Source organism: Haliotis asinina, chromosome 2 (assembly GCF_037392515.1).
Source record: "Haliotis asinina isolate JCU_RB_2024 chromosome 2, JCU_Hal_asi_v2, whole genome shotgun sequence".
Classification (NCBI taxonomy): Eukaryota; Metazoa; Mollusca; class Gastropoda; order Lepetellida; family Haliotidae; genus Haliotis; species Haliotis asinina.
The window spans coordinates 22,386,978-22,413,460 of NC_090281.1; the positions used below are offsets into that span (position 1 = coordinate 22,386,978).

Sequence of the window (26,483 nt, forward strand, 5' to 3'; positions counted from 1 at the left end):
TGCCACATGCTGATGTTAAAAAATACTGCAACAAAAATAAGACACTTAGAAACCTGTTCTGCGTGATGTCTGATCCTGGTGGATAAAGGATATATTATATACACAAGGCATTGATATACCGTGCTACCTGGTACCTATACATCCACACAAGCAACTGTTTGTGTAGTCCCTCAATAACAGTGAGTGAGTGAATGAATGAATGAATGAATGAATGAATGAAAAATCAATGTCCTGCTCCAAATAATTTTTCAGCATAATTTTTAAAATATTTTTAGGTACAACATTGCTGAACCAAAAGTACATGTGTACAAAACCTCCCTAGAAAAAAAAATGGGTCTCAGACACTGTACAAGGCTACCCCATCCCATCAACATAGAACACCGCATAAACAAACTTGACATACATATACCTTGCTGATTACTATAAATATCTAAAACAAATAAAGCCCAGTTCAGTTGTAAGAATCAGAAATTGAGGGCTTGAATATTTCATGCTGGGACATTTTAAGAGCATCTACCAAACATTAGGGTGTAAAATCTAGCACTCAAAGAGTAGATAAGCACAAAATTTATACCACTTCTTATTCAGGTATACAACATTTCAATACAGATTCCAGTATCATTGTCAACATGTGTTTGACCTTATGTTTTCATTATGAGATGCTTCTCCATGACAGTGATGGGAATACAGTGAGTGAGTGAGTTTAGTTTTACACCGCACTCAGTAATATTCCAGCCATATGGCTGCAGTCTGTAAATAATCAAACCTGGACCAGACAATCCGGTGATCAACAGCATGAGCATCAATCTGTGCAAATGGGAGACTGATGACAAATGTCAACCAAGTCAGCGAGCCTGACCACCCAATCCCCTTAGTCGCCTCTTACAAGCATAGTCGCCTATTATGGCAAGCATGGTTTGCTGAAGGCCTTTTCTACCCCAGACCTTCACGGAACGATGGGAACGCAGAGTTGGCATCAAAAGTCCAAAACATGTGGATGAGATGTATGATAACATTATGGTAACATTTGATGCTAGTGTAGCAGGGGGTGGAGTCATTCCACAGATGACATCCTTACCTTGTCAGCTTACTGACGGGGTTAACTGCTTTGGTCAGGTGGACAAGGTGTCTGACTTTCGATCAGAAGGTCCATTGTTCAAATCCCAGTCTGGGACTCGGAAATTTTTACCCGCTACACTAGCAACAAGGTGACATACATTTCTTAAGTTTGTTGCAGTTCACAAGATTTATTGATTGAACCAGACAGATAATCAATCATTAACCTGAACACACACTAATGAATTTGTACGAAACATTGCATGGAACATAAAAACAACCTTTTAGAGCTTGTACACCGAGTGATTAAAGAGTAAAACAGCTAGTACATCGAGTGATTAAAGAGTGAATTGTCTTGAGATCTATAATCTATAATTCTACCTAAATCTTGATGTCAATAAACTTGTAAATTAATTACATTTGACTAGTCCGGTGATGAGGAAATTATTATTATGAAACTAAGCCAGTACATAGGATTGTGAAACACCAGAGACTATGGCCTTGGTCTCATCAGCAACACGAATACAAACTGTTTGTGTTGGTGTTTACTTTTTGTTTGTGATGGTGTAGGTTGGTTGATCCAGCTGAATACTATCCCTATTGGAAAAAGTGTGAGCAAACTGCAACAAAAACGATCAAAACTAACTCTGACAATCATGTATTTGACCTGATGTCAGTATCTTGTATGTACTGTACCAGGAATATCTGGAGATATTGTCTATTGTACGCAGTCACTGATACTTGGCGTAGAGTTTACCTAGCAAACCTGTGCTATTCACTGCACGCTATGTTATACATTTCACATAACCTGGAGACATGCAGAATTGAAAAGAAACGTAAGAAGACATTGAATATGAATGTGATTAGGTTTGCTAGCAATGTCAAGGACCCCTGAGGGTAACCCTTTTGCTGAGTAGCTGGTACCACTGAGGTTAACCCTTACGATGGATATCAAAGACCCCTGAGGTTAACCCTTCTGATTAGTAGCTGGTACCACTGAGGTTAACCTTATGTTGGTTATCAAAGACCCCTGATGTTAACCCTTCTTATGAGTAGCTGGTACCACTTAGGTTAACCCATATGATGAATGTCAAGGACCCCTGAGGTTAACCCTTCTGCTGAGCTGCAAGAACAAGCAATATTAACCTCTGGCTCTGTGTCAACATAGCAGCTATACATGGGTGCACACTTATCTCTAGGAAGGGTTTTTATCAACCGTAAAGCTCTTCTGACACTGACGGTATATGGGTAATGAACAATAGAAGTTCATGACAAAACTGATATCATAATAAGGTAACCCCTAATTAACATCAAGGACCTACAAGGTTAACCCTTCTGCTGAGTTGCAGGTACCAGTGAGGTTAAAGCCGTATAATGAATGGCAGCAGACCTGGAGGTTAATCCTTCCGTTTATTTGCCAGTACCAGTGAGGTTAACCCTTAGAATGAATATGTCAAGGTTAACCCTTCAGCTGAGTTGCAAGGACAAAACTGATGTAATAAAATATGGTAAAATCAAACTGCACCAAGCAGTAAGTTGATACGCTGCAAAAAGTGAAATGTTGCTCAATGTCATATCAAATGTCACTCACTTACTTACTCACTAATACACTCACACAAAGAAGTGGCACCGTCAGCATCATAGCAACAAGAAATTGTAAATATAGACATATTTAAGCTGATGCAGTGAGTGGAGAAAAAACATTTATCACCTTTCTCTGTTTTGATACTTTGGAGAACACCATAAAATCTCAAAATACATGTTTGAGATCACAACTTGATTATCTCCTCACTCACCCTGTTATACATACCACTACATTTCATTTCTGATATATATATATATATGAACTTGAGTGACAACCATGACTATATGCCACAGGGATTAAATTCATAAAACCATTTAAAAGCAGCTAAAATACTGGATATTTACATTATACCTTTATTATGATGAGCATATTGTCCATGTATTTGACAGCACTTAAAAAATGTATTCTTTTGCTCACTGTTATGAGAACATTATCAATGTGACTCACCAACTGTCCCCTATGGGAAATGAACCCAGCTGACTGCGGGACCCAGCTATTATCAATGGGCTACTCCAATGCCTCCATTTTAACGGCCACTGACTCGTCAGTGAAATATTTCCATGACAAAACACACCCCGAAAGGAAATTTTCATTTTATGTTTATTTCATTGCACCCAGACATAAATATCACGTCTTCATATGCACATAAAATATCATTGAATAGATCTGCAAAACCCTACTTCTGATGGTTAAACTATTCCAACTGAAGGCAATGTTTGAAATACCTGCCTGCCCGACAAACCTGATGGGTTACTTTCAACATGGATTGGCACATTCTCAAACAGACTGGCCTGACAGTCACGTTACAATTAAGACAGTCATGTATATGAAGATGTTTTCTGGGCAGGTAAGTGTTTGTCAGGGCTGGCAAATTTTAATTCTAACCAGTCCTGTGGTCTGGCTGAATTTTTTTGAAGTTTCATACCCCGCTGAAGGCCTGACCTTCTATACCCTCCACAATTCTGGGGAGACAAATCCAGTTTGGTGTGTGGAAGAAAAAGTTCAGTCAAAATATTGCTAACACGTTTAAGATCGTAACTGTCTGAATAAATTGTAATGTCAAAAAAACTCCATTGTGTGCACTGAGAGTTCAAGTTTATAGTATTACCTTATGGTGCTCCTCTTTGTGATTAAACATGTCGTAAAAATCATTCTTGGTACCCCCTGAAGATAATGTGCAAGTGTGTGGTCCTGTGCACACATACAGCTCAGGTTACAAATCTGATGAAGTTAAGCAGCTGCGAGTGTGGACAGTCTATGATGGGTGATCATACGTGGCATCCTAACTTTAGAGAGTTTCCAGGACTTCAGTCGTGCCCAACAACAAAGCATTTGACACATGAGGTCATACCTTAGGCAAGTGAGTTTCTTCCAATTGCCTCTGTTCACACAGCAGAAAATGGGTACAGGTTTGGATAGTCTAGTGACGATAACCTTTTAGCACCCCAAAAGCAGCCTTGGGTATCTGGGGTGATTATTATTATTATTAAAAAGAAAAAAATATTTTTCTAATATTTTTTGAATGAATAAACCCTTCTGAAAGCATACAAATTTTGGGGGTTTTCTTTCAAAGCATCTTCCCTTAATACAAATATGCATAAGATTATGTAGTTACAAAGACATCAGAGGCATGTGATAAACATTTCACACAGTTAAATATTAACAAACCCTGCTCCACTGTGCAATGCTCCATGAAACTGAGAATACCATTTCCCATGTGCCTGTGCACACCTATGACTCGGAAGCTGTCCCACATGGGTTGGGACACAGGCTACATTAAATATGTAATGTAATGAGTTGTCAGAAAAACATTGTCTGGCTTCTACTGACTCAGTCAGGGCTGGTACGGTCTACAGGACATCCTAGTCTGCATTAAATCCTTCATTCACAGCTGTTAGGTGGCAGCATATCATGCTTCAGCGGCAAATGACATGATGTTGTAACGTCACTTACTATGCAGTTTAGGTGTATATAGTGCTACAACTTTCATAAGCCAGGGATAAACTACAACAGGTTGTAACATTACGAATGCTATGTGGATCAGGACCCTACTGTTGTTGATGTTACGTTCTATTCTTATCTGCAAGTTTAATATTTTATGTATCTCTGATGTCATCCATGAACATATGCTTTTTATCTAACCTGTGAAATAACATCTCATGTTTGTCTCATCTGCTAGATTAACATCACATGTAAATATATTCTGCTAGACAATATCACACATATATCTGACCAGTTAGATAATATCTCGTGTATATCTCACCTTGACAATATCTCATGTTTATCTCACATAGACAATATCACACATATATCTGACCAGTTAGATAATATCTCGTGTATATCTCACCTTGACAATATCTCATGTTTATCTCACATAAACAATATCTCACATATATCTCACCTGCTAGACAATATCTCATGTATATATCACCTGCTAGGCAATATTTCATGTATATCTCACCTGCTAGACAATATCTCCTGTAGATCTCACGTGCTGGATAATATCACATATACATCTCTTCTGCAAGAATTATTTCTCATGTACATGTAACCTGCCAGATCTACATATTATATATATCCAACTTACAAGTTCCAATGTCATGTATCCCATGTATATCATTACAACACCATCATCTATGAAATAAATGGGTAAATCTAAAATCATGCCCGAGTAAGAACCAAATATACATAGACAGGGATGCATTGCACTTGAAAAGACTCCACCTACATGAATACCTATATACACAGTGTGTGTACTCAATACACTTCAGTCAACAATTTCACATACACTCTCTACAACAGCCTACCTTCGAAGTCTCCAGAACTAGGTCAGCTGTCTATTGATGGCCCAAGACAATCATTGCCTCTGCTGCAATAAACCTCACTTACATCAAGCTGAGTTATGAAAGAATATTCAGACATATGTCGTCTAAAATGTCCTGCCTTGCATCACACAACATGAAGGTGACAAACATGTTCTGTATTTCCAAACGGTGGTTTGTCAGTGGAAGTCTCATACAGGTCATAGCCTACACACGAGTAGAAGTATCCCAGTATTGATTGGTAAAGAAGTAAAGATTTGTCCATCAGCATGGATGTTGAATAAATAATCATTGCTACTGAAATACAGATGGCAGTAAAGCTGCCGCATTGGGAGTTAAAAATCCATTTTGTTGAAGGTGTAATCAATTAAGTCATGTGCACAGTCCATAACATCTAATTTCGCCATCATATCTGATGAAAACTTTGATGACTTGGAATGAAGTCATTCTTTCTTCTATTTGTCACCGAATCCTCGTCCTTGTTTCAGTAATTCAAAGCTTCTTCATAGCCCTTTACAAATAGATTTTTGCAGCTCAATATTAATGATCCTATTTGCTTTAAGGCAATTAAACATTAATGGTAAAATTTTCCACCTCTAGTCCATATTCAGTGTACAATACCTAGCTTTGTGTATTGACCATTAAGAACAGATGATGTTCCCATAGGTATTAACTTGATAAAGTACACATGTACCCTTGCAAGCATTCCCGCTTTATGGGAACATCAGACATATCGACATATCTGGAAATGACTGCCCTAGGTTGCATCACGAACAATCCCAATCACCTGAACACACTCAACTACAGTTTGCTTGATGGTTTATGCAAAAGGGATAATGATTTAGTCTGTCCACATTTTCACATGTGTTTTATATACATCATTGAACAGTAGTAATGACGCATTAACTATGACTTAGACTGGTCATTATTGCCTATTTTGTAAACCAAATCAGAGATAAAACAAATGTTCTCATCATTTCCGATAGTACTAGTGCACCTGTACTGAAACATCAGGCTGGAAGGGTGAGTGAGTGATTTTAGTTTTACGCTGAACTCAGCAATATGCCAGCTAAATGGCACTGGTCTGTAAGTAATCGGATCTGAACCAGACAATCAAGGGGTCAACAGCATGAACATCAATCTACACAACTGGGACACAATGCCATGTCAACCCAGTCAGCAAACCTGACCATCCAATCCTCTTAGTTGCCTCTAATGACAAGAATGTGTTACTCAAAATCAAATCTAACCCATACCTTCAAAAGTTCAAGTTGAAAGAATACAAAAGAGACAGATCTGTTAACCCTGAGTGAAACAACTTCTGAAATTCATGGACAATAGTTATGGCAGACCAGTCAGCTGAAAGACGAAAATAATTAAATTCATTTCCTGAAAAGAACATGTGTTGCTGGTCCATTAAAAAGGTAGACCAAAACTTGGAAACAATGTTGCCAATGTGTGGGAAGCTGTTCCATTAAGGGCATTGCTCATGATCACATTATCCTTCATCTCATGTTGTAATGACCTCTGCTGAAGTGGACAAATGAACTGACAGGGGTCAGATGTGATATATGTCACGTGACACAGGTCACAGATGAGGGATCATGCATCATATTTCAAGATTACATATTGCCGGTCACTCTTATTTCTGATGTGGGGTCATAGATATGGTCCTAGTCCAGGACGAGAGATCAATATCACAGTATGTCAGTTATATCAATGCATGTCAGTTATACTGCAGCAATCAACTATGACACAAGATGTCAGTTGGAGAACAGCAATAATTATAACACAACAATCAATTATCACACTGTGTCAATTACACCAGAGCATGTCAGTTACAACAGTGAAATCAGTTATAATACACTATGTCAGCTATAACACTATCAGTTATATCACAGCATGTCAGTTACAACAGTGAAATCAGTTATAGTACACTATGTCAGCTATAACACTATCAGTTATATCACAGCATGTCAGTTACAACAGTGAAATCAGTTATAGTACACTATGTCAGCTATAACACAATCAGTTATATCACAGCATGTTACGTATAACACATTATGTCAGTTAGAACACAGGAATCAGTTATAGCATGGCATGTCATTTACAACATGGTATGTCAGTTATAACACAATTATGTCAGTTATATCACAACATGTCAGTTTGATGATTGGTAGAACAATACAGATCAAAGACATTTTTTGTTCTGGTGAAACTGTCTGTCAAAAAGAATGTTTTTTTTCATTCCCTTCTTTGACATTCATTGATAATTGATTGATACTTTGTTAAGGAGCTATAAGGATAGCCGCCAGCCTTTGTCTGTAACATGCTGACAAAGGCCTATTATCAAGGGCCTATAATCAGGGTATTCAGTTGAAGTTGGCAGCTAAAGAACACAATTCTGTACTGCAAGGTTACATGGCACATACATCAACTAGGGCATCTATCACCGCCACTGTTAACATTATTAATACCAAAGACTTGTATGGAAACGTTGCTAGTTCAATCCTAGACAGTATTTCTGAGATATGGATTCCACATCAAACTGTTTGGTATAGCACGATTGAGTCCAGTGTGTCACCAGAGCATTAGAAACAACTTGTGATCACCTTACATCACATGAATGTAACATACATCACCATCACCTTAGTCAAAGACTATTGTGTTCTGTCAAAAAAATCAGTTATGTTTCCTTGCTGTATATATGAGCAAATATTCAGATCACAAAGAAATCTCATATCAGATGCCTAAGAAATAAATAAAACATGTTGAAGACAATGAAACTGACAAATATGCAGAATTTCTGCAGTCAATAATTTTAACATTACAATGATATTCCACCCAGTTCTTTAATGCCTGCAATATTCTTGCATAGGTCCAAGGCATACACACAAAACTTTGTTTCTCCAGTCACTGTTTCCATAGACAAATAAAGCTCTGGCTAGCTATTCTCGAAATGTTCCTTACCCCACAACTTCTTTGGCCCATTATTACGATATTGGCTACAAAGTTTTATTTTTAGGGCTACAGATATTTCGAGAATAAGGGCTATGGCACATCAATACTACAGATTCCACTAAAGTCTGCAACAGTTGAAAGCTATATGTAGGATATAATATGACCTGCAGACATTATTGAAAAGCAAGCCCCCTTCTTGCTGGAAATGCCCAAGGGCTGAAGGCCAGCAAGCATTTCCAAGGGAAGACGGTTCACTCAGGAAGTCAAGTTCGCTCTACCCTAGTGTGTCTCGTAATAAAATATAGTTTTGCCCTGAACTATTATAATTAAAAAAGAGGACAGCATATATTTATTAAAAAACACACTGAGGTAGAGCGAAATGTATTTCTTTTTCAAGATGCCAAATTTAATACTTTCTAATGATAACTATGATTAATCCAAGACAGAAAACAAATGATATTGGTGACCTAAATTAAGAATCCTCGCACAGGGCTAACCGATGCGGTGTTCTATTGACATGTCTGTCCCACTTCGCCAAGATAAATGTTACCAAAAAAACAATTGATAAACAATTTGATGACGGTTTATGTTCAGGTTCAATATCTTCTCTAAATTATTTTCATTGCATCTGTGATCAATGTCAACCACGTAGGGTAATATGAACGTCGCATTTCTACTACCAACATAGGTTTAGATCAGTACATCCAGATGAAGCTGACTAGTCAAGCGATATTCCACGTTTGCACTGAGGGAATGTAAACACTGCAAATGTTACCGTGTCATTGTTAAATTGCGAGTCGAACTGAGACAATTTATCCATCTGAAAACAGAAACGTAATGATTCTGCCAAAATAAGTTAGCAGTGTTACGAAAGTGCAAACCAAGAAACAGGATGCAACGGATTAGTTTACTGTAGCAGGCGTTGGCAACTGACATGCACTGTGAGTTCAGTTACATTGTGACGTAATGCAAAAGGGTTCGATTACGAAGGGGCACACTAGAATGGTGCAGTGACGGCAACACATTGTAATGCAATGCAAAAAATGCACATTATCGTCTGATAAAGTATAATCTGCGCCTTCGATCTTTCACCGAAGCATATTAGACTTTTCATTAAGCCCACAGGTCATGCTATGTCCATCTTATAAACCCACCGAAGATGTTATTTAGATGTAATTTCGACGTTTGGTATTTACTGTTGAAGTCAGCTGGGATGAGACTGGCAACCAACGCATCACGTTTCACATGCTATCTGTACCCTACACATGCACTGCCCGCACTACCTGTCTTGCAAGTAACAAACAGTTCATATCGACAATCAATCTCATTCTTCACTGTGATCCTTTGTAGCCTAGTGGATAGAACCGTCAAGATAGTGAGTAAAGGGTTGCGGGTTCGAAACCAGGTGTTGGCACACATGTTGGAAATTGTCAATAATAATCTCAGAAAATCCCCAGGCAGAGTGGCAATACTGAAGTAACATCCCAGGGCACAAGGATGTTATTAAGATAAATGTCCACGACTGAGGGACATTATTTAGAATATTGCTGGAGGAAGTGAGATTGTATCAGATTTGAGGAATCGTAAGAGAAAAAGTGTCCCCTAAGAAGAATAGAGTGACGTCACTGTCGGTTTATAAGACAGTTTTAGAAACTAATGCTACAGAGCCAGTGGACCATAACAATCTTATTGAGAGTAGACACCTCCTTACATACAATACAAAGAAAGCTTCACATAAGCTGAAGGCTTCATCAGATGTGTACAGACCTGTGCCAGTTATATTGCGCCACTTAACATACATTCCATAGATTTACATCTTATTTCAGTGTAGCTTGAATAATTTTCATGAAGTGAAAATCTGACGAGCAAAATTGAAATGATCTCTTCTCTGAGCACATAATTTTAATTCAATTTCATTTTCAGTTTCAATTTACCGACCACTATTAAACTAACGACATCACATGTATCAACTTAAGTATGGTTCCACAACGTACATTCCCATAGGCCACCATGTTAGAGGAGTTCATGCCACTGTACACATGTTGAGTAAATTGTTGCCATTTCGATAGATAAAGCAATGAAAAATCAAACAGAAATTATGTGATTGTAGGTAAAATGACTCCTCACACATGTGCAAATTTGATTTGGATCTTAGGAAAATTAAATTCATGAAAATTATTTATGCTACACCAAATTAACATGTTAGTCTATGGAAATTACATCAAGAGTCCAAGTACTTTTTGCACAACTCTGTACTCATAAATCTGAAAATCAGCAATTGGCAGACTGAATTTGTGACTGAAGGACTGAGAAAAGGAACATGTGTTTTGGAAATCCAAGTACCAAAACAATACTGCAGCAGTATTGTATGATCAAAAACGTCACCTGGAACACCCTGCTTTTGTGATGTCCTCCCCACTGCTGGAGATGTAAATGAAAAGTTACTCTGATGAAGAACAGATTGAATGAGTAAACGAGTTCTGTGCAGGCAATGATGACTTTGATGGAACACCATGGAAAAAGAGTTTGACATATCACGATCATTTCCATCTGATTGACGTGTAAACATCAGCAGTAGTTACCATGCATAGTTTAGTGAGTTTGTACTGAAAATGTGTTAGGTCTTTTGTAAATAAATCAAGGAAGAACATCACAAAATCTACTTCACTTTTCTAGCCTAGACAAATTGTATTTATCAAAGTTTATTTGGGGAGGTGGAACTAACAGGCAATTCATTTATATAAACAGAATCACATTTAGCGAGGAAACTGATAATGAGGTAATGAGGTAACCACGTGTGAGCCATTTCCTGTAGTCAGTTCACCAGATTATAATATAATTAGGTCAAAAAAGAACTGTAGACTTCTATTACATACGAATACCATTAACACATAAGCCACATTTTGAAGACAAAAAAAGCAGCATGAAGTGAGTTCAGCTTATCTACAGTTAACACTTTTGTCAAACTTATTTTCTGGTAACCAGTAAACAGCATCAGACAAGATTATTTACCTTTTAACGTCTACATGGTCGATGTATGTCAATGACCGTTCTAATCCTAAAAATGTTTTTTTCTTTTACACTGTGCTCATCTATCCACAAAGTAAAGTGTATACAACACTGACGGTACCCATCCATTACCCTGTAACTCAATACTTTACAAACAAAAGCCGGAATGCAGTACAGAACTGAGTCTACACAAACACTGTATGGCCATAAAGCCCAGATCCACAGCGGAAGATTCGTAGCATGAAAGTGCCAATATCACACTTACATTCATAATAGATTGGTTCAATGGTCCTCAGTCAGTGACAGATTGCTCTAGTGTGGGTGAGGGTGGGGAGAGTAGATGGAGACACCAGAAATGGGTTTCACACACTGTACTCATGTGGGGTGTGATGAAACATCGCATTAACCATTTAGGACTAAATTACCCCACCATATACCTATAGTACCTAGAAGTGACCTTGGAGGGGTCAGTGAACCACCAAAAACATATTGTTAAACTATTTGTTTACTAACTAGCAAAAAGTCTGCTTAACAAATATCAAAGTCCAATCCCACTGTCCTTATAAGCATATTGATAAACCTATTTTGTTTAGAAAAATTGTTTTGTGATGATTTTGTTTAAATATCAAAGAGAAAAAAACATACAAATGGAAACAAGTGAACATATGAATACATGCAATGAACAAAATCTGAAATAACCTCCATTTTCCTTTCAACACTATTGGCATAATTACATCTCAAACGGCACATAAACATCGATACAAGTGCCTTGTGATACATTTGAAAAACTTCTAACACTGCAATCTCTGCATTTTACGGCCCAGTTACTGATTAAGACTATAGATCACTGCTGCTTACCAAAACCTAGAGATGTTTATATATGTCATTCAATATGGAAAAGTTGAATGGCTCCATGCTAGAAGTGTCAGTTTTAAGGGCGACATCGTTGGCTTCCATTGTATACAAGACAAATGTTATGGATAACAACATGATTAATTTTTCACAATGTGTCTGGGCTAAATCTGTTAATTTATATATCTGGCTACCAGCACATATACATATACACTTCACTATGATCACTGTCCACCTGAAGACGAGGCCAAAACTAGAATCAAAACTAAAATAAACAAAATCAATCAATCAATATTTTATTATCCGTAACATTTGTCTTGTATTACTACTTCACTTCTAATTGCCTTTGAACGACTGACCTTGCATACATGTACATAATATTGGTGGAAACTGTGAGTTTCCAAGTAAAGATAAGACTAGGTCTCAAATGATGCACAGCCATCAGTACCTCAAGGCCTGAATCTGTGTCAGACAGGGGCACCTGTACAGGTGTGACTCATCAGGAGGAATGAAGACCCACTTACTGGCGAAAGGTTCATATCTGATAGGTATGTGAAAGATATTCCTGCACTCGAGGCTGTTTACACTAGGAACACATCATTCTGGGCTATAAGCATTTGTAGAGGTAAGATGATTTTAACGCCAGTACTTTAGCATAGACTTACGATAGTCGTAGTGCTATGATCACGTTGGGATGGGGCCCAGGATTGTGCCAGAAACTGTCTGGTCATTCTGAGATACAGGAAGTCTTGAAAGTTAGGAGGAATCTGTCTGCGTAAAGTGCTCTATATCACAACACAATTCTCTAAAAATTCACAATGCATTTCTCTCAATAATACTATCTGCCCTAAGGGAGCAGCCACCAAATATGTTTAATTTTATTTTACATATTTAGATTATTTATTTATTTAGCTTGATTGAATTAATGCAACATTGCATTCAACTGACTCATGCGCCCTCTACTGGCTGAACTTTATTTCAAATAAATTTATGTCCCTTGGAAAGTTCTTTACGAATATCCTATAAACTTGTGTTTGAAACCAGTTCCGCAAATATTGACAATACCATGAGTAACAGTTTTCATTGTATGAAGCAATTGTTTACTTAATGTGTTTAGAAGTGAACAGCTCTCTTTTTGATAAATGGATGCATTCAAATATTCAGATGTACTTGTCATCCGACTCAGTATCCACAGTCCACAAGAAATGATGTACGCAATATTCAGAATCACAATTTCCTGTTATCACAACTTTTTATTCTTGTTTTGTTGATTTTATTCAACTTTTGAACGTATGTATGTCCAAGGTGTAATAAACCTTCCTGCATCAGACCATGGGGCAAAATATTCTTCAATTCTAAAGTTCAAACCTATCTACTAAGAAGAACATGTAAATCAGGTGGCTAAACAGGCTCCTAATTTCAATATCAAGGCACATATTAGCCAAATCTGGCATAGGAGGAACACTGGCTCCTTCCTTTAACTTGTAGGATGATAGGGTAGCCTAGCGATTAATGCCTTCATACACCACCCAAAGGACCAGGTTTGAATCCCAAAAGGACCATTTCTTGATTGCTGAAAAATATTGGTAAAAGCTATGTAGAGCCTCACTCACTCACTCACTCACTCACTCACTCACTCACTCACTCACTCACTCACTCACTCACTCACTCACTCACTCACTCACTCACTCACTCACTCTAAAGGCATAGGTTTGCAGACACAGACCCAAGAGGAAACACTGACTCCTTAATTCAAGGTCAAGGGCATTTTCATACCTTAAGAAGAAAAGTTTCATGAATACTTGATAGTTTGGGAAAATAAACTTTGTAGCACAACATTGTGTGATATACGCGATTCTGCTTGGCTAACGGCTCACAAAAACTGTATTTAAACGGCAGTTCAAGGACCAATAATTAAAATCACTGATTAACTGCATTTGTATGTACAATGAACAATAACCTGTACAGTTTTTAAATTACATTAAGCGGTCTTAAATCAACAATAAGTAGCTTTATCTTCTAATTAAAGAATAAATATTTGATGTTTGTCTTTTCATGTATGTGTATGTGGAAATGATTTGAGCACATACCTGTATTTATCATGTACTTAACGATTATACCAGTAAGCTCAATCTCTAGGTGTACATGCACTGGAACGGTAGACTGTTGATCTCGCCCAAAACAGATCTCTGTGTGTGGTACAAATAGTACAATGGTATAACCCATTTCTGGTCACACCAAAACAACATTTCACTCGACCAATCTGGGCGTCACTTTTGAGATCACAAAGCTAAGAGTCTGAATGTGTTTTGAAAGACAGTAAGCGTCATAAAGGTTTACCTGCGGTATTGCTTACAACAGTTAAAGGCTGTTGGACAGATACCATTGAAACTACACCTATCTTCCATATAATTGTATCTTGTGTTGAATGATGCTGTTACACCCAGCTGATGAATACAAGCCCTTGAAACCTGTGTTAAACTGGACCAAGTCAACACATTGTGTACACAATAGTGACACTAAAGACAGCCATGCAGGCAAGACGGACTGAGGTTCTGTGTGGACAGGGGATCCGAGTGGACTTGAAGCAGTACATCAAATGGAAACCGACTGCCCTGTAATAGATTATTGATTATGAACAGCATGCACCCACTTGTGCAATAAACAAACATTTACATATAGTAAACACTGTTAACGCCATCTGTTAATAAAGGCAGCTATTTTTATTCCATAGTTGCTGTACTACCGTCAGCAACAAAATAATATGACAAACTTCAACAGCGGCAGATCTTGAAATTCACAAGAGGGTCACATGTTTACATCTAGAAAAACACTAGGAACACCTCACCAAGACAACAGTAAGTGAGTGAGTTTACTTGCACGCTGCTTTTAGCAATATTTCAGCAATATCATAGTGTGGGATACCAGAAATGGGCTTCACACATTGTAACCATGGGGACAAATGAAACCAGGAGTAAGACAACAGTAACTTTAAAGAAATTCACTTTCAAAACTTTATAGCAGGTGGCCAGGGCCTAGATTTTCAAAGCTCTCTTAGAGCTAAGATAGTCATAAGTTCCATACATTAACCTTAACCTATGACTATCTTAGCGCTAAGAGAGCTTCGAAAACTATCTTAGCGCTAAGAGAGCTTCGAAAATCTAGGCCCTTGTTGATTATTCATTACAATTTTGTCTATATATGTGTATAAAAACTGATTTCCAGTCAGTAAATACTATCAGTATCTGCCCACTAGTCTACCTTGCGGTTACATCTGTCTACACACAAGCTTTGTGGCAGGATATCTGACTGAAGAATGGGGCCTGAAGCTATTGGATCTATTCACAAGATGTATCCCATTTGCTTCAAGACTGTTATGACATTTACCTTTCTGATGTAAATGTCTGCCGGTTGATGCACAAGTGAAGTATTCACTGCAGTTTTTTTAAGACAATTACATTTTGTACAGTTTTCGGCATTCCAATTACATGCGTCAAGACTGTCTAACACTGGCATATATTTATGTATGTAACTTTCATTTCTTGTCAGGAATTGATTGAAACATATTGTATTCTGTTTGATCGGCATTCTGAAGTTCTTTATCCAAAAATGATGCACAAAACTTTATGGATACAATTTCTTATTTATTGCATTCAGTGACGTTTTGATGTAGATTCTTACATCGCTATCAAGCCAAATGTGACTACAACCAAATTGTGAGAAGCATATATACATTAATATATTCACTTTTAGTTTGATAATGATGTAAGGATGTACGATGAAACACTGCTCTGTGCAACAAAGAAGTTATCATCCATAAATTTGTAAGATTCAAACATTAAATTTTTAAATATATATAATTTTGTGTAGAAAAACATCTTCCCTGTATGATAATGGCAGATTAACAGTGGATTTTTCTTGAAGTTGTTTTTAGACAGGTAAAACACATACCTTTATAGTTTCACACTGCAAGGAAATGGTCACTTCCTTTCATACTCCAGTTCTATATTCCAACAAATGATACAACGGTACTGTCTATTTCAAACTGCAGACAGGTTTGGTTGGCCAATTAGTCCATACAGCTGCAGAACTTCAAATCACCTCAAGTTTGTAAAGATGTGTTGACAGGATGGATATTCACAGTTGATCAATCAGTCGTGACAAACATGGCCCTTGGGCTGCCAGAATAGACTGAAATGTTTACCGAGTGAGGACGTCTGTTTTCTCTCTAAGCACATACACTTGACCATGACAACTAGCAGCATGAGGTGTTCAATGCCTGGTGTCCATATTGGTGTCAACAGGTCAGTCAGCTCAAGGGATCATTAGAATAAAAATGGATTGAAGTTTGATCACGCCTACCTTTCCAGCTTGAAGAGAAATTACATGACAACTGATTGTCATGGGAATCTCTCCATTCTTACTTGAATAACTTAATTTACATACATGTTTTCAGTCAGTACTTTAAAGATATAACCAGTATTTGCCCTGACATAAAACAAAATCTGTATTAGATGCACAAATTGTCTCAAATATGTAGTGAATTTAAAAGCTTGCATCATTGTTGTCATGAGTTCAAATAATCTAAGCTTGTGATTTGCTGTTGTTTAAACCTACTTAGTTTATTGTTTGCCACTTAACTGTTCAGTGCTGATTAAATACCTGACCTGTTTACCTTGGGTTTTTTTATTGTTATTAAACAGTCACAGTTGACGTCTTGATGGAAGTTCAAAACTGAAGTTCACTCCCTCTCATGACACCAGGGAGTCATGATAACTCCTAAATGTTCACATCTAGGGCAAATACTCAATAACTATTTATGTTTAACGTAAAAAATTTAAAATTAATGATGATTTTCAAGTCAATATTGTCAATTTTATTATGTTGATTATGTTGATATCTTTTATCAGAAGGAATGTATCATTATCAATGCATTTAATTTGTGAAAACTACCAGAGTAATGTTTTTAGTAAAAACTGAAAATGATATATTGATGATAAAAGATATTGAAGATGCCCTTCAAAGATTTAATCATGAAAGTATTTACATCAACCTTAACTAAATACGCCATCTATACAGCGGGTGATATCTACAAGCAATATCGTTTTAATCTGTAAAAAAAACATTTGCTTTCTCTTTTCACCTTTGAATGAGTTTGTTAAGAACACCAGAAAAACTTGTATGATGGCTGACAAGCATAAAATTGTTGCTACTTTTCAGACATACCCAGATCAGTACAACAAGGATTGTCTTATCATTAAAAAACAATTTATATGAAAATTCATTATTCATTATAACCAGCAGGAGCAATACATTAAGAATCAGATATTAGGAAAATATAAATATAGAATATCATTGTTTCATCATGTATCTGTAAAAGCTTAGAAAAAGACTCCTGTCCAGAGTAGTAAAACTCATCTCACAGACATACTATTGGAAAGGTATAAGTTACAACAATACAGTTTCACAGATAAATCCTAGCCTGAGGTAGTAAGGACTCAACTATTAAGGCAAGCGTTTCAGTAAGACAAGAGTTATGACTCGACGGTTTAATAATCTGATTTAATAGGGTAAACATGGCATCACCTACATTATAATAACATTATACAAACACCAACTGAGGGTGAAGATCCAGCCCCCATAAGAAATCATGCATCCAGTAAATGTGCCAACAAGATTGATGCCACTTGGAATAGGATTAAGAGATTAAGTACTCCCCCTGTCTGGTCACTGAAGTTGTTCTGGTAGGACACACCCCATTTTGTTTATCCTGCATTTCATTGGTTATAGTAGGTTACACCCATTTTTTGTATAAGTCAGCAAATCATAATTTTGGTATTGTTTCAAATTTAGTTAAATAGTCACAAATTCCATTTGTTTATCAGTAGGGTTTACACTCCCAGCACAAGTCAGCTCTAGCCCTTTACTGACTCTCTGTGGCCGCACATGTTGTTCCGCATTCTCTTCCCACAGAGGTTACTTGTCATATCTTCCTACGAACCTCTGTTCTAATACGGCCATATTTCACGGTTCTCATAAAATCCCCTAGCGGCAAAAAATGGCAGCAGATTTATCTCCCTTTTTTCTGTCCAATCAGAACACGCGTTACATCGACTTAGATTCAACTTGACTAATGCAAGCAATGTGGAGAAACAAATATGACATGACTGAGTTCTGTCTAGAAGAAACATTTGAGTATCGCACTCGGGAAGAGGTTCTAGTTTTCATGATGCATCCGGAAATTACCGAGATCTTGCGAACGATCACTTTTGAAACAAGGTCGCTGACCAGCAGGGTCTGTTTCCCCAAGCAGACCAGCACACGAGTTAGGTAAGGGATTTCACCGGAACGCTCTCTTGGACCCAAGACCCTTATCATAACAATGTACTGACACACATGATTGATAACACATCAATACTTCCTTTCATCATGACAATTGTCATACCACACTCAATATTCACACAATATTCAATGGGTTCTTATATAAATCAATAACCCTTTACAGGAAATATCTACAGTAATAGTCAACATATTCAACTGAAGTCAGTATACTGAAACTGTCTGAGAATAAGTTAGCTGGTCATATCAGCTGCAATATCTCATACAGAAGTGTGTTAAATAGTTATATAATTTGACCTTGAATATTCTCAATTTTAAGCCAGTTAACAAAGATCTCTGTTATAAATGCCTCTATCTCATAAATATATACTCTTAAAAAAAGTAGGGGATAATGAACTTTCAATTTGGATAGGAAGTGTAAACGTAAACAAACATTTCAAGGACAGACATCTTATGAACACACCACCATTTCCCTCTATTACCACTCCTAAACACAACGCATGATATGCACGTGCACAACGCAGTAGCCCAATACACGTGTTTGGGGTCCCAATCTTGATTTTGACGTTTTTTCAAGGTCAAGAAATCACTTAGAACATTAATTTTGACACTCATCTTGCATCGTACATTTGTTAGTGTTTGTTTTAAAATGAAAATTGTATACATGCCAATTACATGCCATACAACCAATCATATTTCAAAAGCGACTACATTCCAAATAGCTATGGTTGTAAGGAAGCGCAAATGGAGATGCACTCTCAAAAGATTCAATAATATCATATCCACATTGATCGACTCCAAAAAATCTCCTAAATATTTTTAATTGTAAATAATAAAAAAATGAAGATCCCCTACTTTCATTGAAGAGCATATAAAAACACTACATCTTTGTCATATAATAAGGAGCCATCTCTGTGGTGTAGCAGTTAGAGTGTCCACCTGGCAAGCCAAAAGTCACATGCTCGATCCTGGAGACATCATACCAAAAGACATTAAAATCTGGTTCTTGTTGGTCCCGGTATGGCATTCAGCATTAATGGGTAAAACAAACACTTATTGGCTTGGAGTCACTATAATGTGTGTGAGTGGGATATTCCTGCTATCTTGGTATCTCAGTGAGCTAGCAGTATAAAGCCAGTCTAGTGCAAGCAGCCACACATACAGACGTATGCACATTGCCATATAAGGGAAATAATCTTAAGTGCAACGTTAAACCCCATTTTACCTCATGTCATAGTGACAATGACATCCACCTTCAACCATTGCCATGGAAACAAGAATTCAGCTGACTTTAAAACAAAATTATAACAACATTCAGTCTGGTATTTATTACTGAAATAGACACAGACACATGTCGGTGTAAATTCAAAATTTTTCCACTACCACATTCACACAAAATTAGCATTTTATGCAAGAAATGCATAAAATATTCTGAATGTAATAATCATTTACGAAATCCACATACCACTTGGTTCCGAAAATAAATCACCTAAAAGTGATGCGTTCTAATGACTGAAACCAATATGAGGTGTTAACAAAAACCTCTTTGAGTAATGGCAGCGGTGGTACGTATATGGATACAAGTTTGTACTCTTGACATTTTTTCTGTGACATGAATACATCTCATAAAATCACATCTATCACAGTCACAAACCTAAAAAGAAAGACAACAAATGAATGTGTACAAATGTGATACATTCTTGTGCTTTTTGAATGTCTCTGAGATCAGTATCAAGCTGTTGCCTTGAACAATACCGATAATCAATGTCCTGACATGACTCATTGAACAAAGGCAGCTATTGACAGGCTGCCATGACACTTCCACATATCCATTTATGACAGACTCAGAATGCCATTACTTTCTGAAGAAGTCTATATGATTAATGTAACCTTGCATTTCTAGGTGAACTTGAGAAAATGAATGTTCTATAAATTAAACATCCTCTCACTAAACAAGGTTTTCAACTGTTTCAGTCCCTTATATTTTAATCAGATACAAATTCATAACTTATTTTAATCAGATACAAATTCATAGTCTGGGCTCAGTCAGATAGGTGTTAATTGCATGTGGTCAGTGAGTTGTGCATTGCATAATTGTCATTAGCAGACAGACGGGCAGATACATAAGTTTGGTAACAAGTAGATTATTTACTTGCTTGTGTATTAGACTACTGCTCATGACCTCATAATCCGGGCAGGCATACTGCTTAAAGCTCCACGAGCCTATTCACTACATTATAACCGCAGCGCAGCATAGCTGTTGAAACAACATTTTTTCCCAGCACTTGGGGAAAATTAGTGAATCATTTGAACTCCAATTTTGCAGGCTTTTTTAATCACATTTTTTTTTCAACTTTATAGGTTGAATTGGTATTTTTGATGATTTGTTTCGGTAAGCGCACACTGAAAGGCATCAGAATCTGCAAAGTTGTGTTTCAACGGTGCATGTGACCTTTAATCCACTGCGTTATTGACCACATCAACCCCCTGACCACCCGAACAAAGAGACTGCCTTCTCAGACATTAATACACATGCATGCTAACTGTTCATAAACAACAAAAACTTCACAAAGGACAGGTAAAGATTATCACAAAGGGCAGGTAAAGATTACTACCCAAACAAAGAGACTGCCTTCTCAGAAAATTGTAGAAAAAATGGGACTTTTTAAGGGCCTTATTTTCCTGTGCAAAGGAAGACTTTTTTCCCCACTACTTTTTTCCAAGGAATTTTCTCTGCACACCTCTCAATTGTAAATATGCATGCATGTAAAATATTCATAAACAAGTGCTTCTTACAGAACAGGTAAACATTCCAACTAAACCAGACTGACAGCTATGTTCTTAACAAAACAAGTTTACAGAGATCCAACTTTATATCATGTCAACCAACTGCTCATCAAACTAATAAACAAGGAGGGTTTCTGGCTAGAGAGGTCAGTCTCAGGAAGGTCAGAATGAGCTGACCACCTGCTCTGACAGTTTGACTACTACAGTCTTGCGTTCTCTTACACCATCCATCAAACTCAGGTCAGTGTGAGCTTGTCAAACCTGTTTGACTGAATATTTCTCTAGAACATTCAGACTCAATATTTACATCCCATTAACTCGCAAAAGAAGAATACATACTACAATGTCCTAAGGTCAAGAAAAAGAACTGGTATACACATGAATTATTTAGAACTATTTTGAAATGATAAATATGATATTCAGTCAAACATTCTGATGGTATGTACATATTACATATCAGTTTGCTGAAAGGAGCAAATAACAAAAGGTATATTTCTCCGCTGATTTAACAAAATTGCAAACATCAAAAGCAACTTCATTACTGTTAATAACATGATGTTTCCGAGATTACGTCTCACTCCTTCATCAGGTGAATGGTAGGAAGTATGAAGGAGCAAGTATACACTCCACAACATCATGTTATTCACAATACAGAAGTTGACATCTATAAATCTTGCTTTTCTTATGCATTCCACTTCTAAATGCCCTTCAAAGATTTAATCATGAAAGTATTTACATCTACCTTGACTAAACGTGTCATCTATAAAGCAAGTAATACTGTTATAATCTGTAAATAAATTCTTCTATCTAATCTTTTCACCTTTACATACATCAGTTAAAAACACCAGAAAAACTTTCAAAAACTTGACATTCATGTAAGCAACTCAGAATGTGTGACAGGGTGTATACAATTATACAAGCGTGACAAAGGTCGCTTCAAATTACCTACAAATGAATCAATTTCTTCATGTAGACGCACATAAATTATTAATGGTACTTCAAAATATCTGAAATTCTTTAAATGGCTGAAACAAAAATATATGTGTGTACGTGTCTTTCTTCCAGTTTAATAGAAACAATACCCATCAAACGGAGTCTCATATTCCCAGGCCAAGCGTTAGCATGACTAAGGTAAACATGTTCTGTGAGACATACAAAGAAATCATGCCAGTCTCAACACATTTACATGTTATCAGATGATCTGTTCAATGTTATTACATCATCCGTTCCTCAGGATATTAAATGGTGAAATTATCACCTACCTGTAATCACCAAGTGGATAGAGAGAAGGTTTGGTGGACAGGTGTGTCTTCTCCTCCTCTACTGCAGTGTCAGTGTCCCAGCTGAAATGAAACAGACCATGACTGCTTGATGGTAGTCACGTTTATTTCAGCGATCCATTGTACATTACACAACGGCAACAGGTACTCCCTGCACGGCGTTCTATACACACAGGGCCTTTTGAGTATAGAAGCACTAACACAACTTTGGCAAACATCTCTACGTATATTTTCATGACCTACCTTTTATGAACATTTAAATAAGGCAAAAGATGTTTAAGCTCAAGTAATTCTATACTGGTTTTTCCTGTCTGAAACTTGCTAAGGTCCTGAGATGACAGATGGGGAGCGATATTTTGTGGCTATTGTGACGGAGGGTACAGATGGTTGAGGGATGGGATGGCTGGTGAGGTTAGAAGGTATGGGTGAGGGTTTGGGTGTGAGAGGGAGGATGGGTGTAACTAGGGGGTCAGTAAGATGTAGGAGTGGTAGGTATGGGCAGAGAGTCTCTGTGGAACATGTGCGTGATGGTATTGGAGAATGTATGGGTGGAGTGCTTAGGTGGACAAAGTGACTGGGGGATGGGGAGGATTTGGGGTAGGTGTGAGAGGGTGATGGGTGATAATGTGGGGGATGTATGAGCTGAGTCACTGACTGAGTGAAGGTGTAAAGGCTCATTGAGTGGGGTAATAGTATGTGGGAGGTGAGAGAGGAGTGAGTGAGTGAGTTTAGTTTTACGTCGCACTCAGCAAAATTCCAGCTATATGACGTCGGTCTGTAAATAATCAAGTCTGGACCAGACAATCCAGTGATCAGTGCAACTGGGAACCAATGACGTGTCAACCAAGTCAGCGAGCCTGACCACCCAATCCCATTAGTCGCCTTTTACGACAAGCATAGTCTCCTTTTATGGCAAGCATGGGTTGCTGAAGGCCTATTCTACCCCGGGACCTTCACGGGTCGTGAGAGGAGTGATGTGTGATGATGAAGGTGTGGGTGAGGGTGTCAGTGAGGGTGTAGGTGGGGATGTGAGAGGGGTAATGTGTTATAGTGAAGGTGTGGGTGAAGGTGTCCATGAGGGTGTATGTGGGGTTGTGAGAGGGGTGATGTGTGATGGTGAAGGTGTGGATGAGAGTGTCAGTGAGAGTGTATGTGGGGTGATGTGTGATGGGGTGTCAGGGGGGTGATGTGAGAGCGCAACAATGAGGGTGTATAAGGGGGTGGTGTGAGTGGGATGATGTGTGATGGTGAAGGTGTGAATGAGGTGTCAGTGAGGGTGTAGATAGGAGTGTGAGTGGGGTGATGTGTGATGGGGTGTTAGAGGGGTGATGTGTTCAGGGATGAGAATGGAAATTTTCATTTACAGCTGAAAACTAGTCGGGGGTCTGGGCGGAGCCTGGTCGGGGGCCCAAGGGGGCGAAGCCCCCCGGAAGCTCCTGGGATTTTGGCATTTTACATACTAAATATGGCTTCTAAAATCAATATTAACACTGTATATATATTTAGACGTTTCAGAAAAATGACCCTGGGGATGTGAAAAAACGCGGATTTCCGCGGATCCGCGGAAATTTCTCATCCCTGTGTGTTAGGGTGTGAATGAGGGCATATGTGTGGGTGTGAGAGGGGTGATATGTGATGGTGAAGCTGTGGATGAGGCGTCAATAATAGTGTAAGTGGGGGTGTGAGAGGGGTGATATGTGATGGGTGGAGGTGTGAGTGAGGGTTCTGAGTGAGGGTGTTGATAGAGGTATGAGTGGGGTGATGTGTGATGGTAAAGGTGTAAGGGGGGTAAGGTGTCTCAGAGGGGGTGTATGTGTAGGTGTGAGAGAGGTGATATGTGATGGTGAGGGTGTGAGTGAGGGTGTGGGTGAGGTTGTAGGTGTTGGCTTGAGAGGGGTGATGTGTGATGTTGAATGTGCAGGTGAGGGTGTCGGTGAGGGTGTAGGTTGGGGGGTGGGTGAGTGGGGTGACCCATGGTTGTGAAAGTGTGGGTGAGGGTATCAGTGAGGGTGTAGATGGGTGTGTGAAAGGGATGATGTGTGATGGTGAAGGTGTGAGGGAGGGTGTCAGTAAGGTTGAATCTGGGGGTGTGAGTGGGGTGATGGTGAAGGTGTGGGTGTCAATGAGGGTGTAGGTGGGGATGTGAGAGGGGTGATGTGTGATGAAGGTGTGAGGGAGGGTGTATGTGGGGTGTGAAAGAGATGATGTGTGATGGTGAAGGTGTGAGGGAGGGTGTCAGTGAGAGTGAATGTGGGGGCTTGAGTGGGGTGATGATGAAGGTGTGGGTGTCAGTGAGGGTGTAGATGGGGATGTGAAGCCTCGGATTGTTAACATTTCACCAAACCAATAAAGTAATGTTTTCCATCATTCTAACTCTGATGCATGAATATACCATATTTTCCTGTTCATCTGTCAGAACTGATTCTTGTCACCAACAACAGCTTCCTTGATAACATTGTTGTACAGGGTGTGTTTAATAAACTGCCAATATCCTGCTATATGACCCACTGTCACGGGTCTGAAATAATAAGAGTGTATTGTCACAGATGAAATCGTGAAACCCTGAATGATAGATGACTCAATCAATTTCTGTTCAAAGTGTTATGAAGCATTACCGGTTTATCTGCAAAATGTTATACAAATTCCTGTGAATACACTTGTCAACATGATCGCTGTGAAATACTTTCACAATACAGGTAGACAACTTCTAGTTGTCAGTTAAAGGTAGTACCAATATATCACAATCCAAAAGGTTGAAATAAGTACAAAACATTTTTAATTTGTAAGTGAGTTAGTGAGTGAGTTTAGATTTACATCCCACTCTGCAATATTCCAGCTATATGGCGGTGGTCTGTAAATAATCAAGTCTGGACCAGACAATCCAGGGACCAACAACATAACCATCGATCTGCACATTTGGGAACCGATGACGTGTCAACCAAGTCAGTAAGCCCCACCACCCAATCCTGTTAGTCGCCTCTTACAACAAGCTTAGTCGCCTTTTATGGCAAGCATGGTTGCTGAAGGCCTATTTTACCCTGGACCTTCATGGGTCTAATTAATTTGTAAGCCATACTAGATAACAGAGGTAAGGCAGATATTTGGAAACATTTGGAAATTGGAAAATCTTCATCATTTTAAGAGATATAGAAAGTTTATCATGCAGCATATTGCAACACAGAATTTATGCCAATATCCTTTCTATTTGAGCTAGTTGGGGATTTCAGTCATTAAAGCATTCATTCATTGCATTAAACCTGAGTTTGATTTCCCACATAGGTACAATGTGTGAATGTGTGAATCTAGATTCCAATACCATTTTATTTTCTTCTTTTTTTTCCACTTCTTGGTTACATTTCCATCCATTTTATAGCATTGCATGTACATAATATATATCTGTGCACATAGATGTACAAAAGATTGTGTCTCATTTAGATATACTGAAAAGGATATATACAAGGACATCACAAATGTACAGAAAGTTATGACTGATGTAAATATGATATAGTTATTACACCACGTTACTAAAAATATGTGCAGAGAACAACATCATGGATGTACATAGTAGTGCCATTTGGATTTTACATAGGGTAACTACAAGTGTAGGAATACAGTACCACGATAATGCTACAATACTGGCATTAAACAACACTCACTCACTTAGTCATTCAATCAAGAGCATTTTACATAAGTTACCTGTCTCTCATTTTATTTTGGTAAGAGTTCTTCTTCTTTAAATAAATTTATTACAATTATTTCTTAGGGTTTAGGACATGTGTATAGGGTTTATAT

General features: G+C 38.0%; 1 protein-coding gene across 3 annotated transcripts in view; it reads right to left on the minus strand.

Moving 5' to 3' along the window:
• Nucleotides 1–22,761, minus strand: part of LOC137273400 (uncharacterized) — a 131,938-nt gene extending 109,177 nt beyond the window's left edge. For 2 of the 3 annotated variants that reach the window (XM_067806059.1, XM_067806058.1), the window contains exon 1: nt 22,674–22,748. The gene's annotated coding sequence lies outside the window, so the exon portion shown is untranslated. Of the gene's footprint in view, nt 1–22,673 lie in introns of all 3 variants that reach the window. The other variant, XM_067806056.1, reaches the window with a different exon arrangement.
• Between the last annotated feature and the right edge of the window lie 3,722 nt (nt 22,762–26,483).